This window comes from Neolamprologus multifasciatus, chromosome 1 (genome assembly GCF_963576455.1).
Source record: "Neolamprologus multifasciatus chromosome 1, fNeoMul1.2, whole genome shotgun sequence".
In the NCBI taxonomy this organism is placed as follows: domain Eukaryota; kingdom Metazoa; phylum Chordata; class Actinopteri; order Cichliformes; family Cichlidae; genus Neolamprologus; species Neolamprologus multifasciatus.
Window position 1 is genome coordinate 2968262 of NC_140439.1, and position 18388 is coordinate 2986649.

The window sequence follows — 18388 nt, forward strand, 5'->3', positions numbered from 1 at the left end:
GCTGCCAAACACAGTCACAGTCCCTGGGAAATAATGTTCATCATGCTTTGTACAGCATGTTGTGAATTCCAAAGTACGCTCTAACCCCTTTATTGTTTTGGTTCAGTGCAAAAGAGTCAGGGACCAGACTCCCAATGAGGTGTGTACCTGTGTAACTTATTTTTTAAGAGACAAGTCTGTCCACCAAGGTAAATAAACTGCAAACTTTGTTCCCAAGAGTCATTTTTAAAGAGTTCCTCTTTAACGGCATGAAATTATTTCTTATTTAAGGTTTAATCTTAAACTGCTCTCTCCTCTCCTACTGATGTCACATGTGAGCATGTACCTTTTAAGATGAAGTGGGGTATAAAATTACTCTTTCCTTATAATTCATCAACCTCCATTGATCATCGTATTGAGCTGGTTTTACATCAGTAAATGTGAAACTCCTTCTCTGCTGTGCCCATGTTTAGGTGAAGCTGTGTCAGAGTTGATTGATTGTTCTACCTGTAAGTTAATTTAACACAAACTTTACTGGGTAATCAATTGAATCATCTGAAAAAAAGAAAATCCCTCTCAACACTTAATAGAAACACATTTTATTCTTCACACAGTGAGTAGAATCCTTTAGCATTAAGCAGCAATGTTTCTAATGGTTTTTGAGGACTCGTGTGTGCAGGAGGGGATTTTGCAGGGATTTCTGATATAAATATCACTACCAGTAACCTTTGTTTCTTCTTTTATCAGTTTTTAACCTCCTAAAATCAAGATTGATATGACATTGACCTGCATGCTAAGTATCCTCATTTACTTATCCTGTAAAACAAAGACTATTTATTAAGGATTAAAATCTTAAAAGCTCTATTAAAAACCATTTAATTAAACTGGCAGTGTAGTTCCACGGCGCAGTACTAAGCGCATTTCAGCATTTTTTGCTGCCTGAGAGAACAAAGCCATTAATGACCAATGTTCTGCTAATAAATTCCATGTCCAGTTTTTCCAAGAATATAAGGATGGCACATTTGGTTGATCTGGATAAGGCCCATGCCATAAGGCAGCTCTAAACTGGTGTTCTGGAAAACATAATTGCAGCATTATTTTGAGTGAGCAGTTTATCCAACAGGCCACCAAGTGGGCATCTCAACAGGATGATGCCACAAGTTGATGCCCTTTCCTCACCCTGTCAGCACTTAGGAACCGTAGGTAGCCTTCAAGGTTTGCAGGATGATGTGACGGGCAGATTTCTACCCAGACAATCCAGATGAGACTGCATAAAGCCAATCTAAGGTCTCATAGGGTAGCTTAAGCCTATGCCAGTCTATTGTGGCTGTGTATGGTTTTTCCACACACATGTTGAGGCTCCTGCATGTTAAATGAAAAAAACTGTTGCCAATAAGTCATGTTTCTTCAAATTTTAATCATCCAGTCCATGAAATAACACCGAACTAGAGTCAACAGTGGAATCAGCTGTTTGGTTTTGGCAGAGAAGATTTGGCAACCCAAACACATGCTCATACATTTCCCTTCCTGTGGCACCATTTAAGGGAAAATAAACATGGTTTTCCAACTGTATAAAATGTATCCCCAAAAAACATTGTTACAGCAAAGAAATAACTGACCAAACACAAATTTTCTTACTTTGTGAAAAGTTTAAACAGTAATATAACAGATCTGTAAATGTATCACTTTTTAAAGAGAGCATAACAGCATTTGCATTAGAGCTGGGTATTATCCCTGATTTCTACAGGGTGGGCCATTTATATGGATACACCGTAATAACATGGGAATGGTTGGTGATATTAAAGTCCTGTTTGTGGCACATTAGTATATGTGAGGGGGCAAACTCCTCAAGATGGGTGGTGACCATGGTGGCCATTTAGAAGTCGGCCATCTTGGATACAACTTTTGTTTTTTCAATAGGAAGAGGGCCATGTGACACATCAAACTTATTGGTAATGTCACAAGAAAAACAATGGTGTGCTTGGTTTCAACGTAACTTTATTATTATAGTTATTTACAAGTTTCTGACCACTTATAAAATGTGTTCAATGTGCTGCCCATTGTGTTGGATTGTCAATGCAACCCTCTTCTCCCACTCTTCACACACTGATAGCAACACCGCAGGAGAAATGCCAGCACAGGCGTCCAGTATCCGTAGTTTCAGGTGCTGCACATCTCGTATCTTCACACCATAGACAACTGCCTTCAGATGACCCCAAAGATAAAAGTCTAAGGGGGTCAGATCGGGAGACCTTGGGGGCCAAAAAAACAAAACAAAAGTTGTATCCAAGATGGCCGACTTCTAAATGGCCACCATGGTCACCACCCATCTTGAGGAGTTTGCCCCCTCACATATACTAATGTGCCACAAACAGGACTTTAATATCACCAACCATTCCCATTTTATTACAGTGTATCCATATAAATGGCCCACCCTGTATAATTAATTCCATTCAATTAAGTTCAATTTTGACTCAGACAGTGATAATGTATAAAATAATGATTTTTGATGGTAAACTGGTCTTAAAGTACACTGAGAGAGAGAGAGAGAGCTGTGCAGAAGGTGTGGTTTTAAAATGGTGGAAGCAGAACTGCCAAATTCAAGGGTAGATCTGATCTTCTTTTGCTGCTGGTTCAGTGAATTTTGGTCGGAGTGACGAAACCTGCAGTTTTAACCCTCTCCAGGCAGACGTTGCAGATTTGCAACAGTTAAGAATTAACAACCTGATTACCCCACATACATATTTTATGAGGTTTTTTTTAACTCAGAAGTACCACTGCAGGACTTGGTTGTGCATTAGCAACAAAAAACTTAATTTGGGCCTGAGAGGGTTAAGAATCTGTGTGATGTTGGCTTTCAAAGCGGCGCGACCATAAAGTGCGACCCGATGCCACATGCGTGGCGTCGGGTCATGCTTTGTGCGGACTCTGTTTTACCTGCTCTTTAATCGTTTGCTGTTTTAATAGCCTGGCAGTTGTTGAAACAGTTTTGTAAGCTTTAAGCTGAGATTCTGGCGTTTCTGGCAAAATACATTTATATTTAAAAATGATTCAGGATTTTTTTTAAACCCACCCCTAAATTACATGGCACTGGAACTTTTGGGTTCTGTGTGTTGTAAGGTAGGGCCTCTTTTGTCTTTTTTTGGTTTTACTTGTCTGTCTCATTGTAAATTCTGCTTTGAAAAGGTGGGACCTAAAACTAGCCACCGTATCAACATGTAGTCACTGTGGGGGTAAAGTAAGTACAAAATACTAAACTGAGCAAAATATTACTTAGAAACATGCAATATTTAGTTACGCTAATCTGACCTCCAATATGTGAAGGGCGTCTTAGTGTAACACCTGAACTGTACGCATAGTCGGACTGCATCCATCCATCCATTCACTTCCGCTCATCCTTTTCAGGGTCGCGGTGGGCGCTGGAGCCTATCCCAGCTGTCATAGGGCGAGAGGCGGGGTACACCCTGGACAGGTCGCCAGTCTGTCGCAGGGCCAACACACAGGGACAGACAACCATTCACACTCACATTCACACCTAGTGACAATTTGGATTATCCAATTAACCTATCCCCACAAGCTGCATGTCTTTGGACGGTGGGAAGAAACACAAACACGGGGAGAACATGCAAACTCCACACAGAAAGACCCCAGCCTGATGTTGGAATTGAACTCAGGACCTTCTTGCTGTGCGGCAACAATGCTAACCACCATGCCACAGTGCTGCCTAGTCCTAGTCGGACTGCATTTTGGAAGAAATGCATTTTTACTTATTATCTAACAAAAAAGAAAGTTCAACAATCATTGACATGAACACCCTCTGTAAGCCTCCTGATCTTTGGAAAAAAGAGGGAAAATTTCATACACCTGTTACAGGGACGACAGTTGGTGACTGAAGAATGTATTAACTTAGCTGTACTCAAGAGAAAACTTCTCTCTCTCTATGTCTTTATCTGTCATTACTGTGATATTGTAAAGAATAAAACATGTAAATCTATAAGGCGCTTAAGCGATATAAAGTCTACATAACATTTGAAAGCCTGTACATCAGACTTGTGAAATATGATTAGAAGTCGTCTCAGAGTGGGTTATTTCAGGATACAGTTAGATTACCTGTAATCCCTTCCCAGTCCCAGCTGTGGTCTTATTGGGTGGAACTCTGCAAATGGAGATTTAGTTGTCACATGTATATTGTTCAGCCTACTCAGATTGAACACACACACACGTTGCTCCACTTCAAAGACAGCGGAAACAAGTCATTAAGATCAAACAGGCTCATTAGGAAAGTATGGTTGTGATGTGAAGCTAAAGTACCTGTTTGAGGCAGACGTAAGAGGGATTTGTGAGACGAGAACTGTACTGCTTTTGGTCTGTGAGCTCTGTGGAGGAAGGAAGTAGTGACTGTGAATTGTTGTTAAACAACTGTGGATTAATTGCCCCCCTAGTCCATCCACTCCATCATCTTGTAGATGTTGGAACCCCTGGAAAATGAGATGGTACATCTCAAGAGGATTACCCATATAAAAGAGCTGAAGGCTGCTGAATAGTTTGCCAGAGAAGGAGATTAGTCAGCTCTACGCATGTTCTAAATTCCTTCTGAACAACGGTTTAATGAGAAACTTTTATGTGCTTTTTAATGTTAGTTTAGCTCATTTCCTTCAATTTGTACAGTAATTGTTTGATTAGTGATGATTTTCTTAATATATGATTTTGTTGTTCTCATGCTTTTATCATTTTTAATGAAAAATTATAGCAGTCCTTGATCAGTCTGTAGCTCTGGGGATGCATGTGTCTGTTTTGTTTCTTTATTAACTGACAACTATTGAATGAACTTAATGATGTAGGCATTTTTACTGTGTAATATGTCCAACTGCTTAAGTCAAGTAACAATTAGGGGTGCAACGATACACAAAATTCACAGGTCGTTCGATACTTTGGTGTCACGGTTCGATATTTTTTCGATACATTGTTCATGCTTTTTTAATTTGTCATTTATTAAAAGTATAAATATATATTTTAACTCAAAAGTAGTTTTTAAATTTAATGTTGCTGAAACAACAAAGTAATAAAAAAATAAATCTATCTGATCGAGAAATCACTCATCTTTCCAAAATAAAAGCTATACTATACGCTTCTTCTGGGCTATATTCTCAGCAGCATATTAAACATATCAGGTCCCCATAAGGAGAATCATGTGCTAACGGCTGTCTAAATGACTCGGGTAAAGTTTGTAGCATGCGTGCTTGTTGTTTTTGTCTGCTTCCGCTTGTCTTTGCACTAGGATGATGTCAGAGTAAATGTGCAGTCATATTCGTTGTGTTCCCACTAGTGCTGTCAGCGTTAATCTGAAATGACGTTAACGCCACAACACGGCAAATCTCCGTTAACGAGCTACCGCGGATCACCCCGTGCGTGGGGCTGGACGGCCAACACGTTAACGAGCTAACTGCGCTAACACACTAGTTCCCACCAATGTAATTGAGCATTGCTGGCACATCCGACATACTGTTTTACTTTAGTCCATGACGCGCTTACCTTCAGGGTCATAAGTCACATTAAGACCAAAATAGTTCCAAACGCCAGCTCTGAATGAGGGTGGGGGAGGTTCAGTTTGCCATGTTGCAAGGAGAGCTTAGCTTCTGTCTTGCTAGCTTGCCCTGCGTTCAGTGAATCTGTGTTCGACTACTCCGCCTAGGCTGCACTGTCGAGCGCAGATCCACTGAGCTCTCAACACAGACAGCACCGTCAGAAGAAAAGTTGATAAAATAAATTAAAAATTTTGTATTGTTCGATACATATGCGTACCGAACCGAAAGCACTGTATCGAACGGTTCAATATCGATACGAGTATTGTTGCACCCCTAGTAACAATGTCTGGGGCAGGAAAATGACACTAACATTGAAAAACTGCCACTTGTAGCAGGCTCCAGCCAAAAGCCAATCAGTCCCAGCAGACTTTTAAAATGCCCCACAAGGTACGGACCGATCCTGGAGGCAGGGGCTATACAGGTCAGGGGTAGCCTGCCCAGCAGCTGACGCAGTCTCTTTAAAAACTCTTCCAGAAGCACGAGACTTAAATCGGCAATTCTGCGGTCATATGGACTGGATCATTTCACTGGATGAATTTGTGGCATATATTTTTTCCGAAACAAGCTTGAATTTTCCAATTTTTAGGAAACACATCTGATCAATCAGATTAGATCTGCATTTGGCAACAAGTGCACTCGTGACTCATATCACGAACCAGTGCTGAACATTATTACTAATACTATTTTCCCTCAGACAGTCAGGTAGATGCTGCTCTGGATTGATCGGCTCTCTGAAATGATTTCTTTACCTCCTCAGATATGCTTCCAAGCCTCAACAGCTTCAACTCCTCGATTAAACCATGAAATTCTTCCTGCTGCGGCTGTTTTCTCATGAGAAGAACCAGGAATCTCAGTTTCACAGGACCAAGCTTCATCAGGACCAGCTCATCATCCTTCATGTAAACTTCTTCTTTTTCTGAACTTGATTACTGAGCCAATTAAATATGAATGGGGCAGGTGTCTTTGTCCCATTAACAGTGCCTGGAGCTTATCAAGTTGAGAGGCCAGCAGTTTGTTCTGGTTGTTTGTGACCATCCATAGTGGATAAAAAGTCTCTAACTGGACAGTGATATTTCACTGCTTTGAGATCAGTTACCATCTGTTATTTCTATGGACACAGAGCTAGAATCGGCAAGTAAACACTCTGATTTATCACTGTAACAGATGACTTTTATGTTGCTAAACCATTAATAACATGTCCAGTGGTTAGGAATGAAAGCTTTGACAATGGAAAGGGAAACTTCTGCCCTGCCCAGTTTAATAAAACCAGCTGAAGAGGTGATGGTTCCACCAATTCTTTCAAATTGGGATCTATACGAAATACCTTTGTTGACCAAATGTATTAAGTTTAACCAGATGTTTGCTTAGTCACCATTTTCACTTTTTATTATTTTTTTCCCACTGTTGACGTTTACATCACATGACTTAGTGCTCAAGCCTTTTCATTCAGTGGCGATTTCTTTTAAATATCAATATACTTAAAATCAAGTTGTAGGCTTTTGTTTCTGAACTGATTAAAAGCTGTTTTTTAAAAGAAAAGCTTGCAGTTCTTCACATTTCCTGCAGGGCTCTAAAAGCAGGAGACCAGTTAGAGTCTATGTGCTTCTGATTGTGAAGTGATGAGGGAGGTGTTGGATCACTATCTTTGCTTTCCCTTCATTTATCTACATACATATGCCCTAAAATAACTACATACCCCCACATACATCAGAAAAAATAAAGTATAATTTTGCTAAATCAGTGTTATTCTTGAAATGTAGGAACATGGTGTTGTACTAAACAACATACACAATGTGAAACACGAAACACAGCACCATTCTGATTAAAACAGCATCAGACTGATAAAACTGTATCACTGATCTTGTAGTAATTTACTGTTAAACGACTGGTTCCATCCGCAGATATGAGATGTGCTGACATGTGAATCGTCAGATAACACTGTGATTTCCCGAGGACACAGTTTTATCGGTATCAAAGGGAGCAGGTCCCCCTCTAATGACTATTCAGTGCAAAACAACTCTCCTAGCACAAACACATGTATGACTGTGATCTCAATTAGCAGCTGCACAGCATCTCCTCCAGTATCACCTCCATCTCTGACTGCTTGGCAACAACACAGAAGCCCGAAGGAGGACTGATCAGATCTTTTTACAGTTCAGTACTGATTCTAGTTTCTAACTGATATTACCATTATCTTATCTGACCTTGTCTTGAATTTGTGGGATTTAATGCATTATAAATGACCTCTCCTGATTAGGATATACTGAATATTTTCATTGATTTGAACATTATGGCATAATGACAAAGCTGTGATCTCACAGGATGATGGTTTTGGACCTGCTTTGAGTCTTTGGTTTGCATGCTGTCTCTGTGAGATCTCACCAGGAACAGGCCATTGCAGGGGGGTGCCTAGAAAATATGGTGAAGCATATCTTGCTTTTGACAAGTGCCAAGGTAGGTCTCCCCTGCAGAATTGGTTTTCCCTTCATGGGGAGCACAAGCTGGGCTCTTCAAATCACGGACAATCAGGATCCCACATTCTTGATTTTTAGTTCCCAAACACTTGTTGTAATGACTAACTACTGCTGACATTTTGGAGATGTTAGCTCTTTATACAGTAAAGTTACAGCGGGATACAAATAACATCAGGCTGATCCTGCCACGATTTGTTCCCTCGGTTCAAATCACAGACAAACAGTATCCCACAGCTGTTTATGTTTTTGAATCCATTTTGCAGAGAGAGGCATTTTTTGAAAAAGGTATTGACAGCAATGTTGAATATTATTACACAGGAAAAAAACAACTACACATAAAATAATCACATCGTGACGCCTCTGCCTTTGTAAATGGAGGGACAGTAACTGCGTGTGTGTATGTGTAAGCATGTAAAACCTGCAGATAGTCAGATTAACAGTATTTTGTCTCTGCCATTCTGCAATTCATCTCATGTAAACAATAACGTGGCGCACAGCATGACGTGAAAAAAGGCACACACCTTTGACGTTGCATGACAAACTCTGTATTCCTCGTCCACACGTAAATGCAAAAACGGTGTTTAGGTGGTGGGGGACGCGAACATTTTTCGTGTAAAACAAAGGGGGGCCTAGCAAAAACACTTTGGGAACCACTGTTGTAACCTAACATGAGCATCACAGCCACAGCTTTACTGTGAATTCACCACAGTACTGCAGCTAACTGGTTTATCCTGCACAACATTTCAATAACACAATAAAGTTAGTAATAGCTTAGATTATTCTGCAGAATGTTTCACAATGTGAACATTTATCCAAACATAACATATACAAATCCAATCTGAGATTAAAATGATGAGATTTTATGTAAGCTGGGCAGTCCTTACCAGTAAATCTAACCCCTCGTCTTCCTCTCCTGTCCTGTCTTGTCTTTCTCCATCTCTGAGTGAAGTTAGCTCTCTTTTTTCTCTCTCTGTGAAAAACAGTAGATGGACCTTTAGCTAGCAACACACTGTTTGACAAACTGCATACAAACAGTTTGTGTGTTTTCTGAGCTGATAGAAACACTGTATTTGAAATTACGTGACACTTAAACAAAAATGTCACCGTCTTCATGCTTCATCCTCTTCAGTAGCGTTAGCTACATTCTGAAATACCACAGCCCCAGCTTACTTACAGCTGCACTCCTTCAAGCGCACTTTAACTGCCGAGTGTCGACCTTCAGCTGTGGCTCCGGCGAGCTTTGAGTGAAAAAATAAAACTAAATTATTTTTTAAATGTTGCAGGAATAGTCTTCCCTTAAAGAAAGCAGCTTGATAGGTAATGTATCCGTGCCACAGGATGAATGTTGTGATCAAAATGATCGGATTCGTGAAGCTGAATCAATTTTACGTAAACGATCAGTACCCATATGGAAAAGATATATATAAATCTTATAAAGTTTTTATCTGTCTTGTATGAAACTTGAAAAGCATACAAGAGTGAAAACACATATAAGATCCCTTGAAAAATTATATAATGAAACTTGTATGTTTTGTATACTTACTAAAAAAATATATGAAAGTAATGAGAAAGTGGCCACTTTCATGAGGCCATATGTTTTTACTATTTCTTTTCCATATGGGTATTTATTCGGGTTTGAATGCAGGCATTTGTAAATCACTTCTTGTGGTCAGATTGATTTGGATTTGTGTGTGGATTGAAGTGCACAAATTGTTGCACACATTTGTAAAGCTTACACTTTTGCATCATATTGCATTTGCAACCTTTCTGAAACACATTTGTCCATCTTTGGATACACATACGTATGGGAGGAGGTTTTCTCCAACATAAACATGATTCATTTTCCACAAGCAATGAACTCAAATTAAACCTGCAACATTATGTTTTATTTAACAGTAAGCCTGCACGCGCAACGTGTTGTTTTTTCTCCTCTTCAACGCGTTTGTTAAAGAGTCGTTAAAAAGGTCTTATTATTGTTGTATTAAGTACGTATGTATTATCCTCTTCAGATTACATCCGTCCATTTGTTACCCTACACCAGACACACGCAGGCTTGGATGGCCTAAAACGGCTCTTTTAATGCTGAAGGTTGTCATGGTTTCGGGAGGTCTGTTTGGTTTCTTGCATAGTTATGATGTTCTACTTTTTGAGGTTTTTCCTCAGCTGGAGTTTGTGGGCAGGCTCAGGCTGAGTTTCCTGGTGGATTCCTCCTCTCTCACACCAGGGGAAATCATGTTGTTTGGCACGTAGAGTTATATTGGACAGATGGTGCCGCACTCCCTCGCCAGACTGTCTCTATCTCTTCAGTGACAATCAGGCAGCTTCTGCATTGCTGACGACCTCGCTGTCTTTGCGCGGTTAACTCGTACTTTTTGTGTTCCCCAGTTTGCTACCTGGAACCTTGGCTGTCTGCAAGAACCCTCTCCTCTTTTGGTGGTCCACCTCTGGAAGTCAGCCAGTCCCTCCATAGCATTATGGCTTCTGCCTGCCCAGTCTACACCTGCCCGCATCCATGACACCCCATCCTCACCTTGTCTCTCTGCAGGTACGAGTATGTGCTGCTATCCACTGTTGCTCTTTCTAAAAGCATGAACTATACTTTATACTTTGTCAGATAATCAGTTATATGCTGGCATCTAAACACTGCAAATTGCTATATTTATCTGAGTCTTGTGGTAAATCTGCTGGACAGTGTTGGGAAGGTTACTTTTAAAATGTATTCCATTACAGATTACAGATTACAGAATACATGCCCCAAAATGTATTCTGTAAAGTATTCCATTACGTTACTCAATGAGAGTAACGTATTCTGAATACTTTGGATTACTTAATATATTATCATGCTGTTTACAACTACATGAATGTACTATTGCTGTGATTTATTACTGTTACTGAAGGTCCGCGGCTCCGAACCGTAGTAAAGGGACCTCTGGCTAATACGGTGGGTTCTGTGTCGGCTCGTAGCCGAAAACTAGCTTTACTTTGTTGTCTGGGTCAACTTTGCTAGCAGAGACAGAGAGAGGCGTTGAAAGGCTGCTCCAACGGAACTTATTGTTTTTGGAGGAAAACACGAACACGGTGTACAGTCGAGTCTTAATAGCTTACTTACAACTGGGCTCGTCAGGCTCTCTTCTTGGCTGCAGTGGTTATTATTATATTTACATGCTTCCAGCTCCCGTTTTTACTCGATGACAACTTGTCATCGAGCAAAATTCTCCCTCCCTCGCTCACAGACACATAACGTGTATGGCAGTCCATTCTCCCTGCAGCACGGACTACACTGCCCATGATGCTACATTCTTTAGAGCTATACCTGTAGCATTCTGCCTATTAGCTTAGCACAACAACAACAGACGCTCTCTCACCCAGGAAACACGCAGAGAGAGAGCGTCACCCTGTAACCATGGCAACGCTGCCACCTGGAACAACAGAACGTAGCTGTCAAACAAAACCCAAACAGTCCTGACCCGCCATAATATGAAACAGGGAAGTACCGCCGTGTAATCCATTTATTTCAACAAAGTAACTGTATTCTAAATACCACCTTTTTAAACGGTAACTGTAACGGAATACAGTTACTCATATTTTGTATTTTAAATACGTTACGGCGGTACATGTATTCCGTTACTCCCCAACACTGCTGCTGTGACATCCACTCCCCAGAACATCTTCTTCTTCTGCTGCTTTCAGCTGCTCTCACATAATCTGTCTTCATCTTACCCTGTTTATAGCATTCATGCCTGTCACTCTTCATGTCCTCCTTCACTACATCCGTGGACCTCTTCTGTGGTCTTTGCCTGACAGCTCCATGTTCTGTACCAATTCTTTGTATTTAAACTTCACTAGCTGTCATCTTCACTGTTCGCTGATCTTCCTCTCATGCACACATGGATCCTGTCTTGTTTCTACAGATTGTTTCATTCCTCTTTTCTCCAGTGCATACCTGCACCTCTCTGGCTTCTCTCCCACCTGCTCCCTTCTCTCACTGCAGATCACAAGTATAATTGATGGAGACTCCTGCCTGCCTGACCTTATGTATGCACCTGTCCATCACCACTGCAAAACCACACTCCTACCACACGCCTCTATCTCACTGTCTTTATCCTGCTCTGCCCTTACATACTTCCCTGCTAATGTTGCTCTCTGGAAATCCTATCATATACTTTATGTAGATACACACAGTGCAATTGCTGCAGGCCTTCTCTATACTTCTCCATCACACATGACACTGCTGATCAGTGTCTCCTCCTTGTTAACCAAGTTTCAAAAATTCAACTTGCTGATCAACTTTGTTCCTCTATAGCAGGGGTCCCCAATCCCAGTCCACGAGGGCCGGTGTCCCTGCAGGTTTTAGATATCACCCTGGGTTAACAGGGTTAACCTGAATCACATGATTAGTTCATTACCAGGCCTCTGGAGAACTTCAAGACATGTTGAAGAGGTCATTTATCCATTTAAATCAGCTGTGATGGATCAAGGACACATCTAAAACCTGCAGGGACACTGGCCCTCATGGACTGGGATTGGGGACCCCTGCTCTATAGTAACTACAACTCTGCATATCAGCCTTGTTCTTGAAAATCAGTACCTGTATACACTTCTCCATTTTATCATCTAACTCACCAAGACTATCTAAGGAACGTAGAAATAAAGCCACTGGACTTTAGTTTTTTAGTTTCGTGAGGACATTCCACCAAGAGGCTTCTCCAGTTCTAAATAGTCTCAGGTATTTCAACCCTCTGAAGGTCCATTAACCCTTTAAAGCCGGTCGGAGCGGGCACGCTCCGTTTTGCATAACTATTTTCAAATCCGGTAGCTCTGCAACCACGTAAGCTAGCACAATAAGTTTTTTTGCATATGAAACCGGAGGAGTTGTACTTACATCTTACGCCATCAGCTTGTCCTCGGTCACAGTTTCCTTCCACATATAGCTTTGCAAAAACTGCATAAAAAGCACTTGCAGCAACAAAAACATAATATTCCAGAAACACGCTTTGCTGATCCGATCAGCTGTTTGTAACACTTCCTACGTCCATCAGCGCGAACTATCGCATGTCCTGCCCGAAACTGGAAGTGACATCATTTTGTGGAAATGGAGTTTTTTACCATCAGGGCCTTATGAGCCTATACCGGTGTTTTTAAAAGTTATGTTTGACTTTATGACTTTCTGTGTCGTTTCTGGGATGCTTAGGACTCATATTGCACTGCTGGAAATAGTTTATTTTGATGCATATGCTGCTTTTTTGCAAATTTGCATTATAATATTTATTTTCGTTTTTCCTGCAGTATATAAAAATTGGTGTATTCCAAAAATAAAACTATGAAGACACTCAAAATAAATTTCCTGTGGTGGGAAACTAGTTTGTGCAACTTTTTTGTATTTACAGTTTTGAGGGATAAGCCTCTTAAATTTCTCTAACTAGAAATATATGTTAAAAAAAACAAAAATAATTTTAATTTTTTTTGTAGTTTGTTGCACTTTTTTGCAATTTATGTAATTACTATGCACTTAATGCAGACATATTATTAAAATCTGGGCTATAATGGTTGTATTGATGTATAGCAACTTGAAATGCTCCCAAAAATGGCTCCACAACATGTAAAAATATGATATAAGCTCTGGCAGACTTGGTTCTATGGTAGGTCTTAAAGGGTTAACAGGGCTTTTGGCCAACTAACACTTCCCTGAAACTTCTCTTGAAGTTAGTGTTCACTGCATTTCATAAAATCCACTGCCAGCTGTCCCCCTCTCTGCCTTTCTCTTCTTAACACCATACCTAATTAACACCTCCTCATCCTTTGATCCCTTCGCCTACATGTCCACTGTTCCCAGTCACCACTCCCACTTCATCCAGCTTGCTCCAGAGTTGGTCTTTCTCTAAAATGTCATCCAACATCCAACAACACATCATTCCATCCCGTCTGACGCTGTCTTCGCCCCCACAACAGTTTTCATATACTTTTCCTTCAAGGTTACACCGGATCCATTTTTTCCTGTCTGCACTGTGCTACACCAGTTTGACTCCACACGTATGCCTTTGCTTCTCTTGCTACCCCCAAACATGCCTTCCCCCTCTCCTTGTATTTTGTTATTGTGTATTATTTACATAAATAAAATATACTCACTCATATTTTCTAAAAGGAAAAAAGCAAAAGTAGCGTGATATAAGAACTACCAACAGTCTTTTGAACCAAACACAAAAGAGAAGTTGGCTTTGTGGGGACAATGTTAAATGTGAAAAGTGGATCTGAAAGCAATGCAGAGTGCTGGAGAGTCTCACTACCTTATGCTGTGTTTCACTCATTTGTTTTACTGAACATAAATGAAGAGATTTCTGCCACAAACTGATGTAGAAATAGATACAGATAGATTAAAAAAATCACCAGAATGCACAAAGTGTCCGATAGAAGATTATTTTCTGATTTAACTTGTTGATATGCCCCCGCTGTAGCACAGATACACTGTATACTCATTGCTGGAGGCAAGAGACCAGCAGTGTGAGTGTGAGGTGTGAGTATTGTTACCTCTCATTAATATTCACCTGTGGACTGCTGCACTTACATGAAACAATTTACTGCTGTGAGCGGCCTTGTTGCATTTATTTAACTTCAAGCAGGCGGTGCATCACACATCTCGAAGAAGAGAACGGTGTGCTTGTGCATGTGTGGATGGGGTGTGATCTGTGAAAAAAAAAACAACAAAACTTCATTATTAGAATAATTACCTGCCATTTAACTTGAATGTGCAGAGGCAGGGACACGTAGCTACACCTCCTTCTGATGTCGAGTTATCGAAGCCACTTGGCTCGGTGCACGTTGAGCGATATATAAAAGTGTTTTATAGAATAAGCGTATATATAATGACAGCTGTTATGTAACAGAATACAGAATTGATTTTAAAATGCTGCATAGAGCATGAATAATAAAGGTTCAATGAATCATCTGTTCTACAGTTTCACCATCAACTCCAACTGCATAGATGTGTTGAAACGATACAATGCTACTTCAATAATAACCTAAAGATCAAACTGTTCCTTTTCTTTAAGCTCCTCCTCCACCTCCTCCACACAAAGACGTCTCATTATTTTTCCCTTAATGTCTACATAGTAAATAAAATCTCCTCCTGACCCTTTTGAGATCATCTTCCAGCCAAAAGGAAGGAAACAATAAGTCAGTGCTTCCTTCAGAGCTCAGCTCCTCACTCAGTGTGTAAAGAAGCACAATTTATTCAGCTCACTGAGAACAGAGTCTTATCTGAGAGGCAGAGTATAAGGACGTTAATGAGGCTCACACACAGTCAGTCTCACAGTGATGAGCCAATCAGTTGCCTTGGACCTCTGATGTAGCTGCTCTGCCATGTTACCCTACAGCTTTTTACTGCTTCATTCAGCGCAATTCAGTGTCACTTCATTGCAATGGTGGTTAAAGAATTTACCCATAATTATATAATTCTTTATTTATTAATTAGGATCATAGTTTTCTATTTGATTAAAATATTAATGGCAAGATGAATTGCCCCCAATCTTGCCTAAAGTATGCAACACAGACAATATAAAACACAGCATAGGTAAGTGCAAGCAGACATACTAAGTAGATACTAAATGATGTCCAAAATACAAGGTAACAAAAGGCAGGCAGTGAAGACAGCACGGCGGTTATACAGGCAAACTGAGGCTATTTATACATACAGAAGGTAATGAGGGAAGTGGAAACAACTGTGGCAAAATAGCACAGCTATAAACAATCAATACAATGAGCAAGGGGAGGAAGTATAATTAAAGACAATGCACAAGAGACAAATGGCATCTAAATAAAACTGCATGCAAGAAGCAACAGGGACAGACACAGAACTAGGGATGGGTATCGTTTAGGTTTTATCCGATACTGGTGCCAAACCGGTACTTTTGAAACGGTGCCGGTGCTTAAAGAATGGAAAAAATACAAACTTTGTCCAAAAACCTCTCATGTTTAACTGTTTCCGTCTTTTTCTTTGGTCATTTTAGCCTTTTTGTCCAGGGTGAAGGGAGTATCTGCCATCAAACAAGAAGACAGCCGCATGTAGCTATGATGATGTTTGCTAGTTCACCTTACATGCATTAATGTAATAACGTGGTTAGCCTACTCAAAGTAAATTACACACGAACAACATTAAGCTACTCACGCAGAGAAGAACGGCTGCTGCTGCATCATCATCCTCATCATTTCTGCTACACTGGCAGGGCTAGGGGCCAGGACTCTCCTCTTCGGGTTTTTGGGGGATGTTGCTAACTCCGGGTCCGATAACAGGCACCACACCCGCAGTAGATGTGCTCGGTGTGAGGTCTCGCAGCAAACTATCCAATACGGCGCATTTCTCAGCTTTTAAAAAACACGCTATGCGTCGCCAGGTGTTTCATCAGATTTGAGGTGTTACCTCCTTTGACAGCATCACAGTATCAGCTTAAAGCACTTGTTGCAGGCTGCTGAGTTTGCATCTTTTGCTGTGAAGTACAGCCAAACTTTGACCGCTTCGCCTTGGGCGTTTTTAATCTGTAGCTCTGCTCTAAAAGAACGTACGTACCTGGGCCCACCTACTATCCTCGGAAACGTAAAATGATTGGCTAGAATCTAAAGTGTATCAAAGCTCAGGAAAAAAAAAGCCCCGAAATAAAGCACCGAAATGTGCGCTGCTTTTTGGTCTGGTTACTACCGTTTATGTCAGAACCGGATACCGGTACCCATCCCTACACAGAACTAAACTAAACATAGGGTGACAGACACAGAAGGTGGCAATGTATACTCCAGATGTCCAGATAACAAAGCTCAACTTGACTTGGGTTGACCTTTAGAAGAGGCTAGGAAGGACAAACAGAACCCCAAATTAAAAATATGGAGCAAAAGAGTCCAAAAATATCAACAATTCAGGGATTTGAATTCCAACTAGACTGAACCCAGGATCAAACCTCCTCTTGAACTTCAAAGGTCAGTTGGGCTTTTTTTGGTTCAGCATTTGTAATCTTGGTGTAATATTTGGTTCCTCTCTGGGCTTTAGGTCACATGTGAGATCAGCTTAATTTTACTGTCAGCTACAGCTGAACTGGAGAGAATGATCCATGCATCTGTGTCTCTGCTCCTGATTATCATTTCACTGTACGCCACTTTGCGGCTGCAGGTCTGTGAAAGGTGCCTTATACACATAAACTGAAACAGACCAAAGAGCAGGCGGAGTTATTGTGTGACTCGATCCTTTAAAGGTGAAAACTTGCAAAAAGTGATGGGACATGATCTAAAGAGCTTGGAAAGAAAGGCGTCTGGACTTCTTTGAGTTGCTTGAAGACGTTTCACCTCTCATCCGAGAAGCTTCTTCGGTTCTAAGGCGATGATATTGTCATTGTTGTGTGTTATTCATGAAGTACACGGTATCCTTTTCATATGAATCATATAAATCCTAAATCCCACGTTAATCTGCTCTGCCAGTGTGAAGTGCTCCCTGCCGCATTAACACCATCCCTACACTCACATCTGTTCTCTCTCACAACTCTATAAAAAGCACGACTGTATATTTTCACAGTATATTTTATTTTGTTTTTATTTTGTTCCACTCCCCAGGCTCTCATGCAGCTTCAGAAAACTGGTCCAGAGCCTCAGAGTTACATGACAGCAGAAAGCAGCAAGTAGAGCTGAAGGCGAGGACACAGAGTATGTTCAGGATCAGAGCTTATATAAAGGTTAGAACACCTCGAGGAACACTTACATACAGATGTAGCCACAAAACATATCATTGGTGGCAGAAAATGACAGCACTATATTTTTAGACAGCGTATTTTTATATATCCCTTGGAAATACTATATACTTATGGATGTGTTGATGTTTGCAGTTCAGTCATGTATGTGTAGTATTGCAAGATAAAACATATCAAAATAACCCACATGACAACAGCCGCCTCATGACTGTTCATATTGTTTGGTACAGATCCTACAATACTACAACAATCAGAACAACACGCCGATGACACAGTGAACAGAATAAGCATGAACTATTTTAACATGGCTTGGATGGAAATGAAGTTAACACTTAATCAGGCACTTACAGCTCTGGAGCTCTGTAGCTGCAGCAGATCGTATAGATTTGTCTGCAACTCTGAGTTTAAATATGACATGCTGCATACAGCCAGTCAGGTGACTGTGTACTTTTTTTTTAATGTATGTTTTCTGAAACCAGACTCATGTCTCAGTTCTGCTGCAGCAGCACCATCTCTCTCATAAATCAAAAGACAGAGTGAAGCTTGAATTATCCAAACGGCTCGTCTCCAGGGCGGTGCAGCGGTGCAGCAATAATCCACAGTGACAGGAAGTGCATGCAGTAAAAAG